At 45.6% G+C, this 19,584-nt stretch overlaps 1 protein-coding gene across 3 annotated transcripts in view; it reads right to left on the bottom strand.

Moving 5' to 3' along the window:
- The window catches only part of KIF21B (kinesin family member 21B), a 414,008-nt gene that overhangs the window by 339,695 nt on the left and 54,729 nt on the right, over positions 1-19,584 (bottom strand). The gene's annotated exons all lie outside the window — the stretch shown is intronic.

The following is a 19,584-nucleotide window of genomic DNA, read 5'->3' as shown; positions in this document are numbered from 1 at the left end:
CGGGCGTCAAGAGGGACTCAGGGGAGGGGCACTCGGGCACAGATGCTGCCAGGGGGGCGGGGCCGCCCGGAGCAGCTGGGCAATCACCACCTTGTTCAGAAGGGGGTCTGCGATCAATAAGAGATGTGTTATTGAATAGCTTCCGAAGGGACCCGTTGTACGCGGAGACCCTTCTTCAGAAATGCTGCTTAAATGAACAACACAGAATTGTCAAACGTGACATCCGTGCTGGAGCATGTAAAGACTGTAGAAAAGTGTAAAATACAGCAAAGACATGCCAGCAGAAAATAAGAAAGCCAAGGGAACTGGTGCACGTGTGGGGCCTTTGTATATACTCGATTAAAACAACGTATCACGTGCACAGAGAGAGCGATTGCACGTGTGTACGTGTGCCTGAATGATGTTCCTCCCTTTTGTATGTTTCCGGTATCAAGACTTCCTGAAAGGCGAACATGTTCTATGTGCCTTAGAAGCAATGGGTCGACTCAAATATCAGTGGAATGGTAAAGTGTCCCTGATGTCCAGGCTTGACAGAACAGTGCTTGGTTTACTCTTCTTTTTTGGTTTGAAACACGTGCCTGCTGTGTGCTAAGTGCGCCCCCTGGCCACTGCAATGTGGTGAAGCTTTGTTGCTGTCTGTACGTCATGGCCTGAAGTTTAACGGGGCACTTGAGACTGCACGAGGCAAATGATAGCTAAAACCTTTTGGTTTTACAATGTTTGTTGAAATATGAATGTTACTACTTTTTGATCAGTCGTCACTTGCTGCTTATTCTTTTCTGGCAGCACCCCAGTTTATAAACATTTTAATTATATTGTAGGAATGTGTTCGTAGGTGTAGGTCATTTCTCATTCCTTTTCTAAGGCAATGCTTTTGATATCGCATGTGTCCTTTCTGTATTTTTCTACAGCCCCTCTGCCTCCATGGTCAGATGCAAGGCAAATAAACATTTAGAATGTGGTACCTTTGGCAAGGTGGCGGTATTACAAGCTGAGTGGCACACGTAGCGTGCTCATGTTGTGGCATCGTGCCGGCCGCTAATGTGAATGGAGCACAGAACCTTCCTGCCCCAGCATGTACCACATCCCATGCGAATTGCTAACTTCTGTGTAAGAGCTCCTGCACAGGAATCTAAAGGCCCCGGTGCACCAACACGCTCATGTGGGGCCAATTACCTCCTAGCAGTACTCATTCTATTTCACTCGTTCGCAGTGCAGTGCAGTGCAGTTGCAGGTGACACGGGGCTGGAGCAATTGCCTCCTTTGCGGCTAGTCTCTGCAAAACTTACTGTACTGCTGCCTTTCTCTTTTTTTTAGTTTTGTTTACTTGTGGCGCTCTAAGCACTGCCTATAAACCAAAACTATTGGCATGGGAAGTGAAGATGGAAAGAGAGGAAATGGGAGAAGTGACATACAGCCGCTGTGGTTTTATTTTACCCACGCATTGACTGCCCTTGGTCAGGCTTGGTATGGCCATTCCCACCTACTACCTGCCCCCTCATTGGGGCAGGTAGTAGGATAGCTCTCGGGAGGATAGCTCAGGGGCAACGCGCCCGCCTAGGAGGCAAAATGATGCAGAGCAACACAGGTTTGATCTCTGGGTCCGCGCTTAGAAACTATTAAGCATCTTATAAATAACTAATTATAATTGACCAAAAACGCACCCCCTGGAATCGCTTTGATCTAGCTCTTTGCTGGTTATGGGGTGCAATTGTTATTTCTAAGTAGCCTTCTGAAAGCTAATGGCTTAGCTGTGCTTTAAAGGAGTTCCATGTTAACCAAGTGTTCCTTCAGCCTTTTCATTTATAAGCAATATGTGTGCCCTTGCATATGATTCTTGTACTGAATTAGTGTTAAAAACAATCACTGGCAAAGGCAGCGGTTTGGCTATTGTGCAGGCCCTGCATTTGCCAGACACTGCTATAATATGTCCAGGGAGTAACAGCCTTTTCCAGCTGCTACATAGCATCCGTATTACAGTGCCAGGAAAGTGCCTGCCATGCCTACACAAAAGCTAAAAAGTTTGGCTTTGCCAATGCTTGTTTATGGGTGTCATTGGTCATCAGTTGTTTAAAACAAAAATGACGTATTACCTCTTTAAAGAAACACATTGCATCGACCACAGAAGAGTGAAATAGTGCAAAGTGTGTCTATTTGTGTTGATCATCTTTGAGAAATGCCCATCTTTGGTTATGAGAGTCACACCATTAGATGATGCCATTATTCTGAGCTTTTGCTCATCCTAAAAAGCGGGGGACTCCTTTAAGTTTCTGTAGACCCACAAATGTTGTGGGCATCCAGATTCCTGGATCCAATCCCTTAATGAAGATGCTTGCATGTCCGCTTATGTATGACACAAGGGCTAGTGCTTGTATCGGAGACACTATTCAGAGCATCCCCAAACCTATTTGGCTATTATTTCGTGAATTCCTTCTCTCACTCCCTTGCTTCCATTGTCTTAACATTAACTCTTAAGTATTCTGTTATGATATAGTTCACCGGAAATTAATTCATTTATAATGGTGTCTCCTAAGTGAGGCGATAATGTAAGAGATATATGTTGTATTCAAAGACTTGCTCGCCACATTTATTTGAATTTGCTCGCGATATAAGTCATAGATATAAGTCATAGATTTGACAATTTAAGGCAGATATTGAACCTGAATGGCGAGTGGTCTGATAAATTAGGATTGATGTAGTTCATCGCAAAGCTAATTTCTTTTATAAAGAGCACCTAGTGTTGTATCACTCAAGCACCCTGAATCATTACTGTTGGAGTATGCCGTGTAGTACAGTCGTGAGTCTGGGATAGAGTGTAATTAATTAAGAGTAAAGTAGGAATCAACTCATGATCAACAAGCTGGTTGTATAAGTGATCCCAAATTCAGCATATAGATATTGTGTTGGGAGATTATTAGGATATCCCATGATGGTTCTTAAACAATACACTTCTAATTTCCTTTTATTTATTAGGATTATTAGTATATCCCATTAGGATTATTAGGATATCCCATGATAGTTCTTAAACAATACACTTCTGATTTCCTTTTATTTATTAGGATTATTAGTATATCCCATTAGGATTATTAGGATATCCCATGATGGTTCTTAAACAATACACTTCTAATTTCCTTTTATTTATTAGGATTATTAGTATATCCCATTAGGATTATTAGGATATCCCATGATAGTTCTTAAACAATACACTTCTGATTTCCTTTTATTTATTAGGATTATTAGTATATCCCATTAGGATTATTAGGAGATCCCATGATAGTTCTTAAACAATACACTTCTGATTTCCTTTTATTTATTAGGATTATTAGTATATCCCATTAGGATTATTAGGAGATCCCATGATAGTTCTTAAACAATACACTTCTGATTTCCTTTTATTTATTAGGATTATTAGTATATCCCATTAGGATTATTAGGAGATCCCATGATAGTTCTTAAACAATACACTTCTGATTTCCTTTTATTTATTAGGATTATTAGTATATCCCATTAGGTTTATTAGGATATCCCATGATGGTTCTTAAACAATACACTTCTGATTTCCTGTTATTTATTAGGATTATTAATATATCCCATTAGGATTATTAGGATATCCCATGATAGTTCTTAAACAATACACTTCTGATTTCCTTTTATTTATTAGGATTATTAGTATATCCCATTAGGTTTATTAGGATATCCTATGATGGTTCTTAAACAATACACTTCTGATTTCCTGTTATTTATTAGGATTATTAGGATACCCCATTAGGATTATTAGGATATCCCATGATGGTTCTTAAACAATACACTTCTGATTTCCTTTTATTTATTAGGATTATTAGTATATCCCATTAGGATTATTAGGATATCCCATGATGGTTCTTAAACAATACACTTCTGATTTCCTGTTATTTATTAGGATTATTAGTATATCCCATTAGGATTATTAGGATATCCCATGATGGTTCTTAAACAATACACTTCTGATTTCCTGTTATTTATTAGGATTATTAATATATCCCATTAGGATTATTAGGATATCCCATGATGGTTCTTAAACAATACACTTCTGATTTCCTGTTATTTATTAGGATTATTAGGATATCCCATTGGGATTATTAGGATATCCCATGATAGTTCTTAAACAATACACTTCTGATTTCCTTTTATTTATTAGGATTATTAGTATATCCCATTAGGATTATTAGGATATCCCATGATGGTTCTTAAACAATACACTTCTGATTTCCTGTTATTTATTAGGATTATTAGGATATCCCATTGGGATTATTTGGATATCCCATGATGGTTCTTAAACAATACACTTCTGATTTCCTTTTATTTATTAGGATTATTAGCATATCCCATTAGGTTTATTAGGATATCCTATGATGGTTCTTAAACAATACACTTCTGATTTCCTGTTATTTATTAGGATTATTAGTATATCCCATTAGGATTATTAGGATATCCCATGATGGTTCTTAAACAATACGCTTCTAATTTCCTTATATTTGTTTGTGACCCCAAATCTCCGTGTCATATAAAATGACTGCAGATATTTTGTCCTTGTAAATATCGACAACTGACTTCATGGTATAGCCACAATGTTTCTTCAAGAAAGCCGTAATACCGCCAAGCTGTTGTCTAGTCTTAATCTTAACCTTTTCCACCTGAGGTTTCCAACTGAGTCTATTATCTAATGTCACGCCAAGATAGTCATATTGAGTTACTGTTTCGATGGCTGGAGACCTATATGGCAGAAATATTGTTTTGTGTTCCCATTGCGACCATGTTGAAATACTATAATTTCAGCTTTGGCAGTGTTCATAGTTAGCCCGTTTTTGGTGGAGTAGGAGTTCAGTTTGTCGAGCTGTTGTTGAAGACCAGAAGGGTATGATCCTCAAGGACCAAATCGTCTGCATATCCAAGCCATTGGATGTGGATACCACCAAGTCTCGGAGTGAAAGTATCACTGGTGGTTAAATGAGCAGATCAATCTGAGAGATCCAGATTGAAAAGTGCATGGTTTTGTATACAACCCTGCTTCAATCCCATGTGGGTTTGCAGTCCATCGTTCAGATGCCCTGAGTGCGACAACCTAACTCTGACACTAGTCTCACGGTAAACTTCAATTATCACGTTGAGTATTCCTATCAGAATACACAACGAAAATAGCTTATTCCATAATGTTTCATGAATGACTAAGTCCAACGAGGAGCTATAATAAACAAATGCAACAAGTAGTGTCTGTTTTAATACACTCCAGGAACATTCTATTGTTGAGACTAAGGCTAACATATTGACATATGTTGCACTCTCCTTTTGAAATCCTGTCTGCTTAAACGGTATGACACTATGCTCAGCCGCCAGTTGGTCAACCTCAGTAGGAGCACTCGAGCAAACATTTTTGCAGGTGTTATGTTATGTTAACTGAACTTATAGAGCGCACGGTCGCCCAAGGGCATCATGGCGCTGGAGAGGAGAGCTGCTTGCTAGAGAAGAAACCAGTGGAAAAAGAGTGCTAAAATAGAATGGTCTTAAGAGCTCTTCTAAAACCAAGATGATTGGGGGTGCCTCTAAGTGACAGTGGGAGATTGTTCCAGAGTTTGGCAGCTGCAATGGAAAAGGCCCTGCCGCCGATCCTTTCACGATTAAACCTTGGAACAGTAAGTAGATTATTGGTGGAGGAGCGTAAGTCGCGTTCAGGGATATATCGAGAGAATTTGGACTGCAGAAACTCGGCTCCTTGGCCGTGGATAGCCCGGTGAACAATACACAGTGACTTAAAATGAACACGCTGGGCCACCGGAAGCCAATGTAGTCGACGGAGCACTGGCAAAATATGAGCACCATAGGGAGAGCCAGTGGCTAACCTGGCCGCTAGGTTCTGCATGCGCTGAAGCCGCTGTGTGAGACCGATCGGTTGCGACAGATATAGGGAGTTGCAGTAATCCAACCACGGAAGGACTAACGCAGCCACCACGGGGGGGCGGATGGCTTCCGGTATCATGGTAAGAACCCACTTGAGGACCCTGATCTGGTGGTGGGCAGACTGGCACACAGCAGTAACCTGGTTGCACATAGAAAGGGAGGCAGAAAGAATGACACCCAGATTTTTAACCTTACTAACTGGACTGGGAAGAGGACCTAGCGAGGTGGGCCAGAAAGCAAAGGTCCATAGTGAGGGGTCGGAAGGTGTGTCTAGCATAGATAGTATCCTATCATGTTTGGGGTCCTGTCCCTTCTTGTACACAGTGACAATTATACTCTCCCTCCAATTTCCCCAGAGGGAGCCACACTGGCTAATCACTGTGAATAACACTTGCAGTAGCTTATCCACCATGCATATCATTGTTTACACTTTCTCTGTCCCGGAAATTGGAAAGCGCTGCAGTCGTAATTTGAAATGGCGGCGCACTGCCAGATTAGGCCAGGCCAAATTCTACCCAATGGGAAAATGGGCACATAAAAATATTTTCTGCAAAGTCACAGACAATCCCCACTTCTGAAAATTAACCAAAATAAAAGATTCTACGCTGCGAGCTAGCCAGGCACACAGTTTGCATATGTCAACCACATGCAACTATTGCTCATACCTCTTCAAGAAGGCATTTGGGATAAAAACATACTATATTGGATTATTCAGTGTGACGCAGACCTTCATTTATAAACATTTCATTTTTAGGGTACTTGTGAAGCGTGAACCTAGACTCCAAACCTCGTGGATAACTACAAATAGAGGCTCATTATGAGTTGCCCGGTATCCTGCTGGTAATTCCGGCAGGATATCGGGAAACTACCGTACCATCTCCTCCACCCAATATCCCCGTATTACTGTGATATTACGGTGCAGAGGACACACTGTTATCTATCCATTCCATAGAGTCCCTGTAGGACTCTATGAGATGGGGTTGCTCCAATCACTGACACTGTTAGTACCGGTGCTGGTTATTCAGGCATTTATCTGCTAGTAGGGGCATGATCTACTGGCAGGTCAGGCCTTCCCGGGAGATCTATGGCCTCCACCGGCAGACTTAGAATACGTTTTTACCGGCACTTTATTTCCAGACCAGCTGGTGTACACTATAAAAAATAAGTGTCCTTAATCCCCTTCCATCCTGCTGCTGGTGTAGTGAGGGGCCCCGCAGACCCTGTGGTGTGGTGGGGCCCTGCCACCACAGGTCCAAGGAGGGGGGGCCCTTTGTCACTTCATGAAGGAATTATTTTTGGTACAGCGTAGAGGCATCCATGTCATGAGGTGCGGTTTCTCTTTGAAGTCACTCTACCTTCATAAAGAAAGTATTTCCATTAGAGTTTGGTTCTTTAATGGAAATAATTGCTTTATGAAGTCAGAGTGACTTAGAAGTAATAGGGTGGCTCCCTTCACCCCAAGACATGGAGGCCTCCAGATCCTCTGCAGATGACGGGAACACGTGTTCCTGGCTGCTGCAGGGAGCTGAAGGCCTCATTCCCTGGACCAATGGATTAAAGGTAAGAAAATGTATTTTCTTTAAATATGTGCTCTTGCATGTCAATGTGTGTGGGATGATGCTGAGGTATTTGTAGTAAAAACATTGAGGCATTCATTGGGCGATAGCACAGTGATGCTCACAGAGGAACATGTCTATGATCCGGCCCTCTAAGAAAATACATGTTTCCAATTCCCTTGTGGGTGTGCCCTATTGCGTACACACGAGAGTATTTTTATAGTGCTGTTCAAAAGGACAACACTGCACCACGCACCGGCCTCCATCCAAGCACTAGGAACATTAGACATCAGGGGTGGGGACTGAACAGTAACAGCAGGAAAGGTTGCTGGGCTCATTACTGCAATATGTCTTGGCATGTGATTGCACCAGTGCAAGAATACGGGAATGTCTTTGCATCGGCAGTAACGTAACTTTTTAGTGTTGGCTGTTAGGTGGCACTTAAATCGAAACTATTGCATTAGAGTACAGCTAGGGAGAAATAGAATATGAGGAGGGATGTAGAGGTTGTAGGTGTTATTTGGTTATTTACACACCCATTGACTGCCCATGGCCCTGCTAATTCCAATGGCCATTCCCAACCACTTCCTGTCCCTCACCATCTCCAAAACACATCCTCCTGGGATCTCGTTGGGCTAGCTTTGGCAAACCTTTCACCAAACGTTGTGCTGGAAGTGCCTGCCAGTGTTTTTATAGAAGTCTTCTGAGAGTTAATTGGAACTGTAAAGCTGCTACTGGTGTAATACAAATGTCTTAACCAGGTCTGCCTACAGCCAATCGATTATATGCAGAGTGCTTGTCCTTCCCAGATTTCCTCTTTAAAACAAGTATTGGCCAAACCAACGGTTTTGGTTTTGGTATGAGTGTTAGGCATTTGCCAGGCTCTGCTATTATATGCCCAGGTACTCCCCCCGTTTTCCACTTGCTACCATCCATGATTAGTTAATACCACTACAGCAGTGCCTGGCAAAAGCCTTCCCTGTGGCTCCACAAAAGCATAAATGTTGGCATTGCCAAAGCTTGTTTCTATAGTCGTTGAACACAATCGGGGTCATTACGACCTGGGTGCAAATGTATACTGGACACCGTTAATGACACCAGTGCCGGTAATCCCTTTGCGCCCTATTCCGAGGTCCCTTTGCGGGTCCTCCCTTAACGCCTGGTTTCACCAGGCGTTATGGATGGGACCCGCAAACGGATACCGGGGTCAATAACAGTACCGCAATTTGCGGTACCGTTATTGCTGCCTTCCCCCTTCCCATTGAGCCCTATGGGGTCTCAAATGGGAATGGGGAATGGCTCTGGTGAATGGAGAATTACCGGTCCCGCCGACCTCGGACTGGACCGGTAATTACTCCCTTCACCAGACCGGAGTCGGACCGATTTTAGAGGCAGCCATGGCGCTAATAGCGCCATGGCTGCCTCCAAACTCGGAATGAGGGCCAATGTTCCAAAAACTAACGAGGGGGCAAGGGAACAAACACATAAAAATAAAATAGTGGAGACCAAGTCCCTCCACTGTTTCAAAAAAAAGATGCACAGTAAATTACATTCCTAAAGAGCACCTGATATATGCTTGGGATTTTCTGCAGCACAGGTTTGCACAGAGGAGATCCCCAGAGATGATGTAAACGCCATGTTCCCTGGAGACAGGCGCGTTGCTTGTATTGATAACACGAGGCGGCCCGCAGCAGGGTAGGGGAGGGGCGTTTCCTTTGCAGAGCCCGCGCTTTATTTGCTTCCACAGCCCTCCCCCGCCCCCTCCCATGAGTCTGCTGACTGGGCAGCTCACACACTGTGACACTGCTCAGCTCCTTCCGCAGCCCTCCCCCGCCCCCTGCCATTTTCCCACAAGTCATATTAGAACGCTGCCCTTTGGACCCCTGGACGCATAACTCAAAGTGCTGACCTGTGAACCCTTGGCACAAAGCACTGATTGCTTGTGTTTTTTGCTCCAGTCCGAGACCTGCGGGACTTCATTCGGATTCTACAAGACAATCACCCACTGGGCCTCTGTGTCACCCTGTCACACTATGCCTCTGTGCTTCCCAAGCCTGTTTCCGTGGCACACTGATCCTCGGTCTATGCCCCTGTGCTGCCCTGCCCTTCTCATGCTGCCCACCTGTGCCTCACCATTGTTACGTACTGTGTATTAACTCGAGTCGATCTGTCTGATGCATACGCGTCACCCTTTTCTGTTTTCTACTGACCTGTACCTTTAGAACCAAATGTGACCCTGAGGGACCCGAGCCACTGATTGAGCATGTGTGTGCTTCTGAGTGATCCTGTTATGTTATTAGGAATTAAACCACGCATCACTGCCATTTGCATGGTCTCCAGGCTCTCTGGCAAATCTGAAAGAGAGCAGGGGTCAGGGGGGTGGAGGGTTGTGTTTGGTTAGTGGGGATGGGATAGGGTGACCATCGCCCACTGTCCCGGGAGATTTTTAATTTTATAAACCCCGTCCTGGGAGTGGAAGGGTGGGTGGCTATGGTCCCGGTTTTCGCCAGGATCCGATTTCGAGATCCCAAAATTGGGCCCGGCGTGACTTTTGCAGCACGTGAATGGGGGGGCGTTAATGCTTTTCACGTCCCCATTTCCGCCCCTTCGCCTCCCCGGCCGATCTCCTCCAATGAGAGGCGTGTGCCTGTGAGCAGCCCCCGCCGTGACAGGCCAGCGACATAGAAGTAGGACTACCGGTTTTTGTGTTTACTTTAGTCCTACTTCTATGTCTATGGCATGCCCAGTGTGTTTTGTTTTTTTTTATACAAAATCTGGCCACCCTAGGTTGGGAAATGGAAAATGAACGATACCAATTTGCTGCTGTGTCAACGAGCGAAGACTGGCAGTGCCCTGAGCCCTTCAGGCAGGCAGGTTGCTAGGTGTTATGTGTCATAAGAATGGGGGTGTTTGTGTCCAGAAAGGGCATCTATGTGTCAAAGATCATAGGATGTCTTGACCAGCTTCGTGCTTTGTGAGTTGGCTGAAGAGGTTTAGTATTCTGTTTGCTGTCTGCTGGAAGGGATATTTAATAAAATCTGCATGCATGGCTTTCATGGTTTGTGTGTACTGTGTCTGAGTGCAGAACTTTAGTAGTTACTGGGTAAAGTTAGCATGGCTGCAGTAAGACATAAGAGAGAGAACATAGCTACATTGCCAAAAGAGTAAGCGCCTGATCACCAGTCACAAGTTGGTGCGTTAGATAGTGCGGCACTTGAGGATATGCCTGCTTGTAAGGGGAGGGTTAGGGTGTAACACGCTGCAGTATGAATGCAAGTTTGATATTCAGTAGGACACCGTGGAGCGAAAGTCACCAATTGTGGAACAGATTGCCTTATGTGGGGTCCTTTTTCATTTTATGGCCCAATCCACCCTCTAAGGATTTTTTGGTGTTTGTACAAGTGTGCCTAGGATGAACTGGTGGCAGCAGTTTATTTTAAAAGTATTTTTACTTTGTTTTTATGGACCAAACCGCGGTTACCGTGTTTGGCCCAAGACTGTGGCCAGTGCCGAAAATGGCTGTGTCACAAAGTCTTTTGTTCTGTCCTTTGACCATTTTGTCCCATTGCCTCCCGCAGGTCGAGAGACCCCGGTATTCCTTATTTGGACATGCAGCCTCCCGCGAAAAAAACGCATCTATCGTGGGCTCCTGCATGTCACGTGTGCTAGTGCCCAGGAAGCAGGTTGGAGCTGTCTGGTCCCAATACACACTACTGGTCCCAGTATGTCTGGTAGGCCTGACTGACTGGAACCACCGTGGGCCACGATTTGCCCACACCTGGCGTGCATGCAAGAGAGCAGATCTTCCATTGGATATCTGAGATTTGGGCGCAAAATGAATCTTGGACAAGAGAAGGGTTCTGCATCCATTCCAGGTCGATCACCTGAAGTTCACACCAAACTACAGCAGTAGCCAAGTATTCTGAACGAAAGAGCAGACTCATGGAACCGTCAGAGATGTGCTGGAAGGTTTGGCACCCTGACCCTGCTGTTGTCCCATTGTACTCCTCCTTTTGCATCATAACCAGAAGGCCTGCAAGGGTCCCTCGACCCTTTGGAGTAGTGGGAACAACTACTCTCGGCACCTCCTGCTTACGCTCGCAAAGAGCCTTTTCGGAAGTGTTGCTGGTCCATCCAGGGAACTGTCCAGCTCGAAACCCGAATACCACACAGGAGCACCACCATCTCGAGTTCAGGCTCAAGACTTTGGGCATTGCTTACTTGTGGTCCTGGGCCCTTTCCCTCTCCCGTCCTAGCTCCTCTGGGTTGTGATTTATGAGAGTGTGCAACGCTGCAAGTATTTGTGGTCCCTGTGTCGCCCGCTGTGGTGACTGTCGCTGTAACTGCCTGCAGACCTGCCCCACCATATCTTGAGATGTGCTGCACCAGAACTATCCTCCTTTCATCGAGAGCTGAGAAAATGCTACTGTCCCACCATGGACGATCGTCCCGCCCAGCAGCCGCTGAGAGCCAGAGCGACCTCTAACTGCAGTGGTGAAACCTGCTGGCGAAGTAGAATAGACTGGCAAAGTTTGTCCCGGACTGCGTCGAGGGTCGGTGAGTACTTTCATCACTTGCCAGTAGCCCCCTGGCACATCCACCTGTTTTTACGCACAAGAATCACTTAAAAGATACTCACCTTGGCTGGGCTAGCCTGCGCTCCCCAGCTATTCCCAAACTCTGACAATTCGCTATATATATGTAAGGGTAGACCCTCATCAAGGAGTAGGACTTTATTACTCATCGCCCCAACCCCCTTTCTGAGCAGCTTCAGCACCCTGAACAGAACCTGCTTTTCGCTTTACGCACGACCGCGCGTTGTTAACACACTGCTGTACTTTGAGCATAAAGCTCCTCACATTTTAGGGCTGGACTACATACGATAGGGATTGACTTTGAAGAACTGCCTAATGCGATATCTGTGTTGAACCTACCCCTTCTGTTGCAGGTTGTGGTTATGTTCTCCCCTTTCATCAGCATTAGGTCAAATGCATTTTGTATATGTGTTACATAGTGAAATAGCGTGTGTGGTAAGTGTTTTATTATTACTGTGGTTTAATCATGTTTTGCCATAAAGGCCTTAATAAATGTATTTTTGATATGCATCTGTATAAGAGTAATCTGTGGAGTTTTACTGTGTGTGCTCATTGCAGGCTTCTGATCACTCTAACCGCTCCTGAGACTTACGTCTTGACTGCCTGCCAATCTACCGTAGATTGGTCTGGTTTGTCCAGAAGGTTTCCCAGTTCCACTAAACTAGGGTGGCCTCCTAAACTTCTGCCCACAAGGTCAGAGTTTAGAAATCCATCTTAACACATGCGCCCTTCGGTTACCGCCGCAGAGGTCCGCAGATGTCCTCACATCATCGCGGACACCATCATGTGACTGTATGTGCGTAGTGTAATGACGTGTCCGCGATCCGTGCTTTGTGGACTTCTCGAAACTGTCTTTTCAGCCGATCTAGAAAGTATCAAGTGAAAACTATGCCATTCCCCACATCCTAGCAACATTCTTAACACTTCTATCAACTTTCTGAAACTTTTTATGCTGTTTTTTTATGTTCGCCGATGTTTGAGAACGTTTGATGACATCACGGACAGGGTCATGTGACGGCGCGTGCAGTGTGAAGACGCGTCCACAAACGGTTCCAGGCTTTGCAGACATTTTGAAACAGCATTTCCAGCCAATCTAGGAAGTTTCAAGTTGTAAGTTTAACCTTCTATAGCTTGGAAGACTATTGGCACACATACTATTTAACTTTAAAAATAGCATCAGTAATGGCCATCCCTCCTCCCCGGGGGCCCCCGCCACCAACACCACCACCAGCTGGAGGGCCTGGACAGGGTAACAGGCGCAATGATGCAGAGGAGGATTAGATGACCAGGAAGATGAGATGGAGGAAATGCCTACCTCCAGCACCCAATGAGAATCTTGAGTGTGGTAGTTCTTTAAAACCATACGAGGGGTACCAAAGGCTCGGGGTACCCGTGTTGATTTCATTGATTGTTGAGACATAATCAGTAGTGGACAACACAGGCAGTACTCCTTTGGAGCCAACTGCATGCACCGCTACACTCGCTCAAACCACCCGGGATGCATCTGAAGAAACAGGCAATTTCTTAATCAATAAAGTTCTTTTAAGGAACTAGTATTAATATGTTGGGTCATACAATTCTGCATGTATCAGCTTTTCCTTCAACTGAACTTTTACTGCGTTTTGTTTTAGCTCATGCAGCGAAGGTCCCTTCAAAGCACTTGGGTATTGGGGAACAAGAATAAAGCGGGTGTTTAAAAGGTGCTCATGAAAGATAGAGTGATTATAAGCCACAGCCAGAACAGCTGCATTTGACTTCCTCTCAAGTATGCCATATCATTCCCATATAGTATGCAGGGGACCTCAGTATAGATAGAGCTGCAGTACACCAAGAAGGGCCTTGCCACCAGAAGGAGTTTAGCAATCAGGGAGGTAGGGGCAGCAAAAGTAGGAGGTGAAGAAGGTAGAACAAGCCTTTTATTAAAGGCACCAAGATGGCTGACACACACTAGGGAGGCACCAAATAGGGTGCCTTCATTGCAATCCTACTTACGTATTTGATTAGGAGACAAGAATGAGTGAGGGGTTACCAGGAACCTCACACCAGTACCTTGGATCTGGCTATCTTCAGGGAGAGGCTTTGGCCAGACAGACTGCATTGCTAGGGTGAGCCAAGCATGAGTTTGATATTGGTGTCATCTTCTAATAGAAAGGGCTTGTTGGCATATTTTGAAAACAGCTGGTTTTCCACTGATCTGAGTGAAGGGGATCGGTCGGAAGGGTAGGTGGGCAAGTTTCCCACAGTCATTCCACCTCTGGCACTGCAGCATTGCTCCCAGATTAGGTTGCCACAGGTCGTAGGTCTATTTCAAGGTTTACATTAATACTGCATGGACCTGGCCCGAAGAAGAAGTAGGGTTCTCCTCATATCAGGACGACATACTTACCTGGCTGCTTAGGGGGCTAGCATGCAAAGATGTTTACAGATCTCGTGTATCTCTACCCACTTCTAGTTGGAATTCTTTAATCGCGCACGTAATACATAGCAGAGGCTTAGGCTGTCTCCCAAATACTCGTGGGGCAGCTCTGAACCTTTACTCTGGTCCACAAGCCGATGAACAACGGACGTGCGCACATTTGGTCAAACTCAGTACAACTGATGATCTATGCAATGGATGACCGACTTTTGGCCCTCCTGCCTTGTCTATTGCCCCATTGCCATCCCCAGCTGTGAAGACTCTGGAAGTGCACAGTGATTGTGGATTCTCCTTTGTTCCTGAGTCAATGTGCATCTCTATGGCGCGCTTCACTCAGTTGAGGCTTCGCAGAAGATTTCGGCCACTTCGTCCTGTTGATGTAATACCGGTGATGGTTGTCCCGGCCTTTGGCATCGCTTTAATGGACTAAAGGAACAACTCTCTTTGAGTTTAGCAAGGTTCTTGCTGGGGTGCCTCCAAATAGTGCAGAACATACCAGCCCAACTGGCAATAGAAGCTATAAGGCTGCCGGTCCAGTCTGAAATGCTGCTCGTCCTACATTAGGGCCTGCTTCTAGTCTTGCCTTCCTTCCACAAATTTACAATCTGCCTACTTAACCATCTGGATATCCTCAGATTTAGACTAACTTGAACTGACCGTCTAGCCGTCTCGGTATTGGCTGCCAAACAACGGAAACATTCCAATCTCAAAAAGAATAACACTTCCAATGGTTTTACCTTCCACAAGTCCATTGAGACCAGTCTGTTTCCAATTTAATTCACCTGTTCCTCTGTGGTTTGGATTTGCTTTAATATATACAACTGGACGTACACACCTTATAACAAGGATTCACCAAGGAAAGCCCAGACGGGAATGTATGGTGTCTCTGTGACATAGAGTCCACTGGCCACCCTACTCACAAGTTTGGTCTACATCAGCAAAATCACAACTTGTAGCGGAAAGTGCCTCCCTTTTGTGAATCACATTCTGGTTCTTTTTAAATTGGTAGGGACACCTTCTTCAAGATACTGGACGTCTCCCTGGACACCTCCACAGAGGCTTGAAAAAAACAACCTAAAAGTTAGGCACAAACCTCCAGGGTCAGCTCCTGGAAGGTGCCATGCTTCATGAGGGATTATAGGTATTCTATCACAGCCCTGCTACATCTTCCGAGGCGTGAATTAGCAGCGTGGATTGGCTGCGGAACATGAACCACAGCTCTTCCTGGTCAATAAGGCAGAGGCAGCACAGGAAGCTGACAAGCACATTCATAAGATGATATTCGGCAATTTGCTTCCTCATGTGCTTAGCTCCCCTGCTCCATTACCCGTCATTTGTGCTCTTGCACTCTTGTCTTCCATTTTGTTGTTCAATCTTCTTCATCCTACCTCCATTCTCTACTTTTGGTTCCCTTCTCCATCAGATCTTCTGATCTCTCCAGGCTTTCCTCTTGGGTCCTCCAGAATGCTCTCCAGATAGGGCCCTCCTCATACTCAATCTGTGTTTCAGGGTACATAAAGGGTGGCGAGGAGCGTGTCCCTCAGTCATGCTTACTCTTTCCTTTGCCTCTCTCTCAACACTTGTTTTCTCTGCCTTCATGACAATCCAGCAGGAGAATTAACGGTTCAAACCAAGGCCCTCGTACACCAGGGGTCTGCCACCTATGGCTCTCCAGATGTTTTTAACTATGACTCCCATGATCCCTCATCATTGTCCATGCTGGCTAGGACTGGTGGGATTTGTAGTCCAAAGCACCTGGTGAACCAAAGGTTGTAAAACCCTGTACTGCACCATATACTGTAAATAAATCCACATCAGGGGTGGTCTCCAAGCGCATTCATAGATGAGTGATGTCACATCATGTCTCATCCCTATACTACTCTCAACTTCCGGGCTTCTAGCACAGGAAGCACTATGCACCCTGTGTACAGGTTCATGTGCCCACATAGGGCGTCCCTGTCTCAGATGCTCACTAAATAAATCATTACTAATATTCACGCCTTGCCCTATCTTTAGCGGGGTAAGTGGTTATGTTGCCCTTAATTCTGTAAAGATTGTGCAATCTGCGACAAGTGGATGAATCAGTGGGGAGTATGACGTTTTTACAAAAATTGTGTTATGAAAAAGAGCACATAAAAAATGGAATTCGGAAGTGACCCGAAATATCAGTGGGGTACAGGGGGAATGGTAATTGGGGAAGGTGAGTGTGAAGGCAGAAATGGGTTTATTTAAAAAATCCACATTCGAAAAAGCAAAATTAGAAACAACAAGAACGAGCGGCAAGTAAGGAAACAGATATTTACTTGGTGTAACGTTTGCTGGAACTGTAGTTGCCAACCTGACCCGTTCCAATCTGTAGGTGCTTATCAAGTCCTGTTTTTTTTCTTTGCATTCTGGGACTTGTAGTCTGAGTGTTACAATGGGAAAAGTGGAACTACAAATCCCAGAACACAACAACATAAACCAGGACTGGATAAGAACCTACAGATTGGAATGGGTTATGTTGGCAAGTATTGTGAATGAAGCTCACCTGGCTAGAGATCATTGGGGAAGGCAGAGGCTGGGGAAGTCAGCCTAAGTGTAAACAGGCATGTCCCCTATAATGGTGGCAGTGCTATTTGGCCTTCCAATCGGCCCAGGAGCTGGCTCCAGAGGGACAGTGTTGTCCCAACCACAGGGGCTGGACATAGCCTCAGTGGAGACAGGAGCTGCTCAGACATTCTCGCCGGATACACCCGAGTGTGGAGGGACGGGGGCTAAGTGGAGGCTTGAAGTTAAGCTACACCCATGCTCCTATGAGCTCTTGTCCCAGGGATTGTGACTGGGAGCCGTTAACTACTATTATTTCCCACTCCCCACCCTCCTTGGCAAAGTCGCATTTAATGGCTTGGGGGCAGTAGAACGTGTTATGATTCAGCGTGTCCAGTACTTTGAGTGGGGTGAGAAATCTAGGGGAGGTGGGGCTTGCAACCAGGTGGTGTAGCCGAAATGATGGGTGTGGCTTGAAGTGTCCCTAGCAAGCGACAATACAAAAGAAAATGGGTCTCATTCCAAGTACGACGGTCCGGAAGTAAAGGTGCCGGTAGCAATGTACCAGCCCTTTTTCTGGACTGCAGCACTGCGAGAATGCCGGTAGGGGCACGGATCCCCGGCAGGCCTGACCTGCCTCTACCGGCATAGCATGTCTCTTACTGAAGCACCGGTACCGTTAGCAAAAGTGCCATGCTTCAGTGTCCCCATTCCCATGCATTCCTATGGGACCCCATGGGAATGGGGATTTACCCTTCCGCCGGCACTTGTGATATCCCGGTGGCACTGTGATATCAGGCGGTGGAATTAGTGTTATGGGGTTGGCGGCAACCAGCCGGCAGCACTGACTGGTCACCACCAACCTCTTAATGAAGCCCAACACGTCGGGTTACTTTTTTTATTTTATTGTCCCATGCTGGATATTTACCCGAGCCCTAACAAATTGCACTGTACTGTTTCATTGGTGCGGAATTCATTTTGTTTCATTCAATAGACTATGTCAATCAGTCAATCTAAAGAAACCAACGGATCACAGCACCTACGAAACAGCACATTGCGATGAGACACTGGATTGTCATCGTCAAGGCTCGGTTCCGAATCCACGTCAGTGTTGCAGCGTACTGTGCTATTTCATAGGTGCACAATTTCTATTGTTTTATACAATAGACTGCTTGACACGTAAAGCCTGTTATGGGCTTTATGTGGCAAGCAGTCAATGAATGAAACAAACAAAATCCACCACCTAAGTAATAGCAAAGTGCAAGGTGACACTGAAACGCGCCTTGAAACACTTATGTACAGGCGGGTTATAAATGTCATATCATATATCATATCAGATCCCTGGCTAGTCATCAGCAGTGTTCAGGTTTGAATTCTGTGAAGGGGAGGGGTGGTTGTTGGAGCTATCTGGGGTGCCCCGACTCGAATGAGGTTTTGGATGACTGACCCAGCTAGCCCCGGCCCACTTAAAGCCTTGAGCACGCCCCATGATTGAGTTTGTTGTCCTATGGTCACAGTATCTTCTGTGATGTTCCCTGGGATGGTAGGACACCGAGGAGGTACTCGGGGATGGATTTGCATGCCTAGTGGTTCTGGTTCTCTTGAACTAGCCCTGATGTCACATAGGAGGTTGGGGTAAAGTCTGAGCTGGTGGCCAAGGAGCCCAGAACTTACCTCAACCTGTTGGGTCAATTTTTGGGAAAACAATATGGCAAAAACGTTTGAAATGTTGCATGAAGTGTTTTGACGAATTCTACTATGTTGCAAATACATCAAGGAAGCCTATTATGTTTCCCACGGTGGCAGCGATTCCCAGATAGTATACTGGGCCGCCTCCCATGCTAGACGACGCTGCGGGCAATGCTGCACTACCAGTTTCGGTGAAGAAGCTGTTCCCAGCCAGTTCATGCTGCACATAGAAAGGGGAGGAATCTAGCAGCAGGCTGTGGCACCATACAGGAACCCAAAGATTGTTATCTTACGAGTATCTTCCCCATGCAGTTTTTTCTGCTGCAGTCGATACCTATTCTGGGCGTCAGGGAAGCTTGCACTGCCTCTGTTTGTTCTGCTACAGTCGATACCTATTAAATGTGAAAGAGAAGTTTGTTCCATCGCAGCTGATTCTACTGCAGTCGATATGATATGACATTTTATTTGTATTGCACCCATACACAGGTGTTTCAGAGCGCGACGACGTAAGTGAGGGGAAACAAGGGAGGACAAACCAATGATCTTACTAGGCCCAGTGGCATTGAGAATGTGCAAGTGCAGGGGAGGGGGAAAGTGCGAGGGGCAGGCGAGGAGTAGAAAGTGCTGAACACGTGATAGAACAACAATAGTCGATGTCTATTCTGAGTGTGAGGGAAGCTTGTTTGACCATACTGTGACAAATCGACTGCCGGGGCGCCAGTGGTCCAGGGATGAATATCGGTTTCTAAACCATCAATCAGCCCCAGACCTCTAGTACGCCAGAAAGGATGTGAACAGATTGGAAACACAGGCAAATTATAAACCTCCTTGGCCAATTTTGGGAACGTGGACGGAATGGAAGGCT

The sequence above is a fragment of the Ambystoma mexicanum genome, chromosome 13 (genome assembly GCF_040938575.1).
Source record: "Ambystoma mexicanum isolate Mex_15411 chromosome 13, UKY_AmexF1_1, whole genome shotgun sequence".
NCBI classification, from domain to species: Eukaryota; Metazoa; Chordata; class Amphibia; order Caudata; family Ambystomatidae; genus Ambystoma; species Ambystoma mexicanum.
The sequence above is the reverse complement of the archived record's forward strand: the minus strand, read 5'-3'. Positions and strand labels throughout refer to the sequence as shown.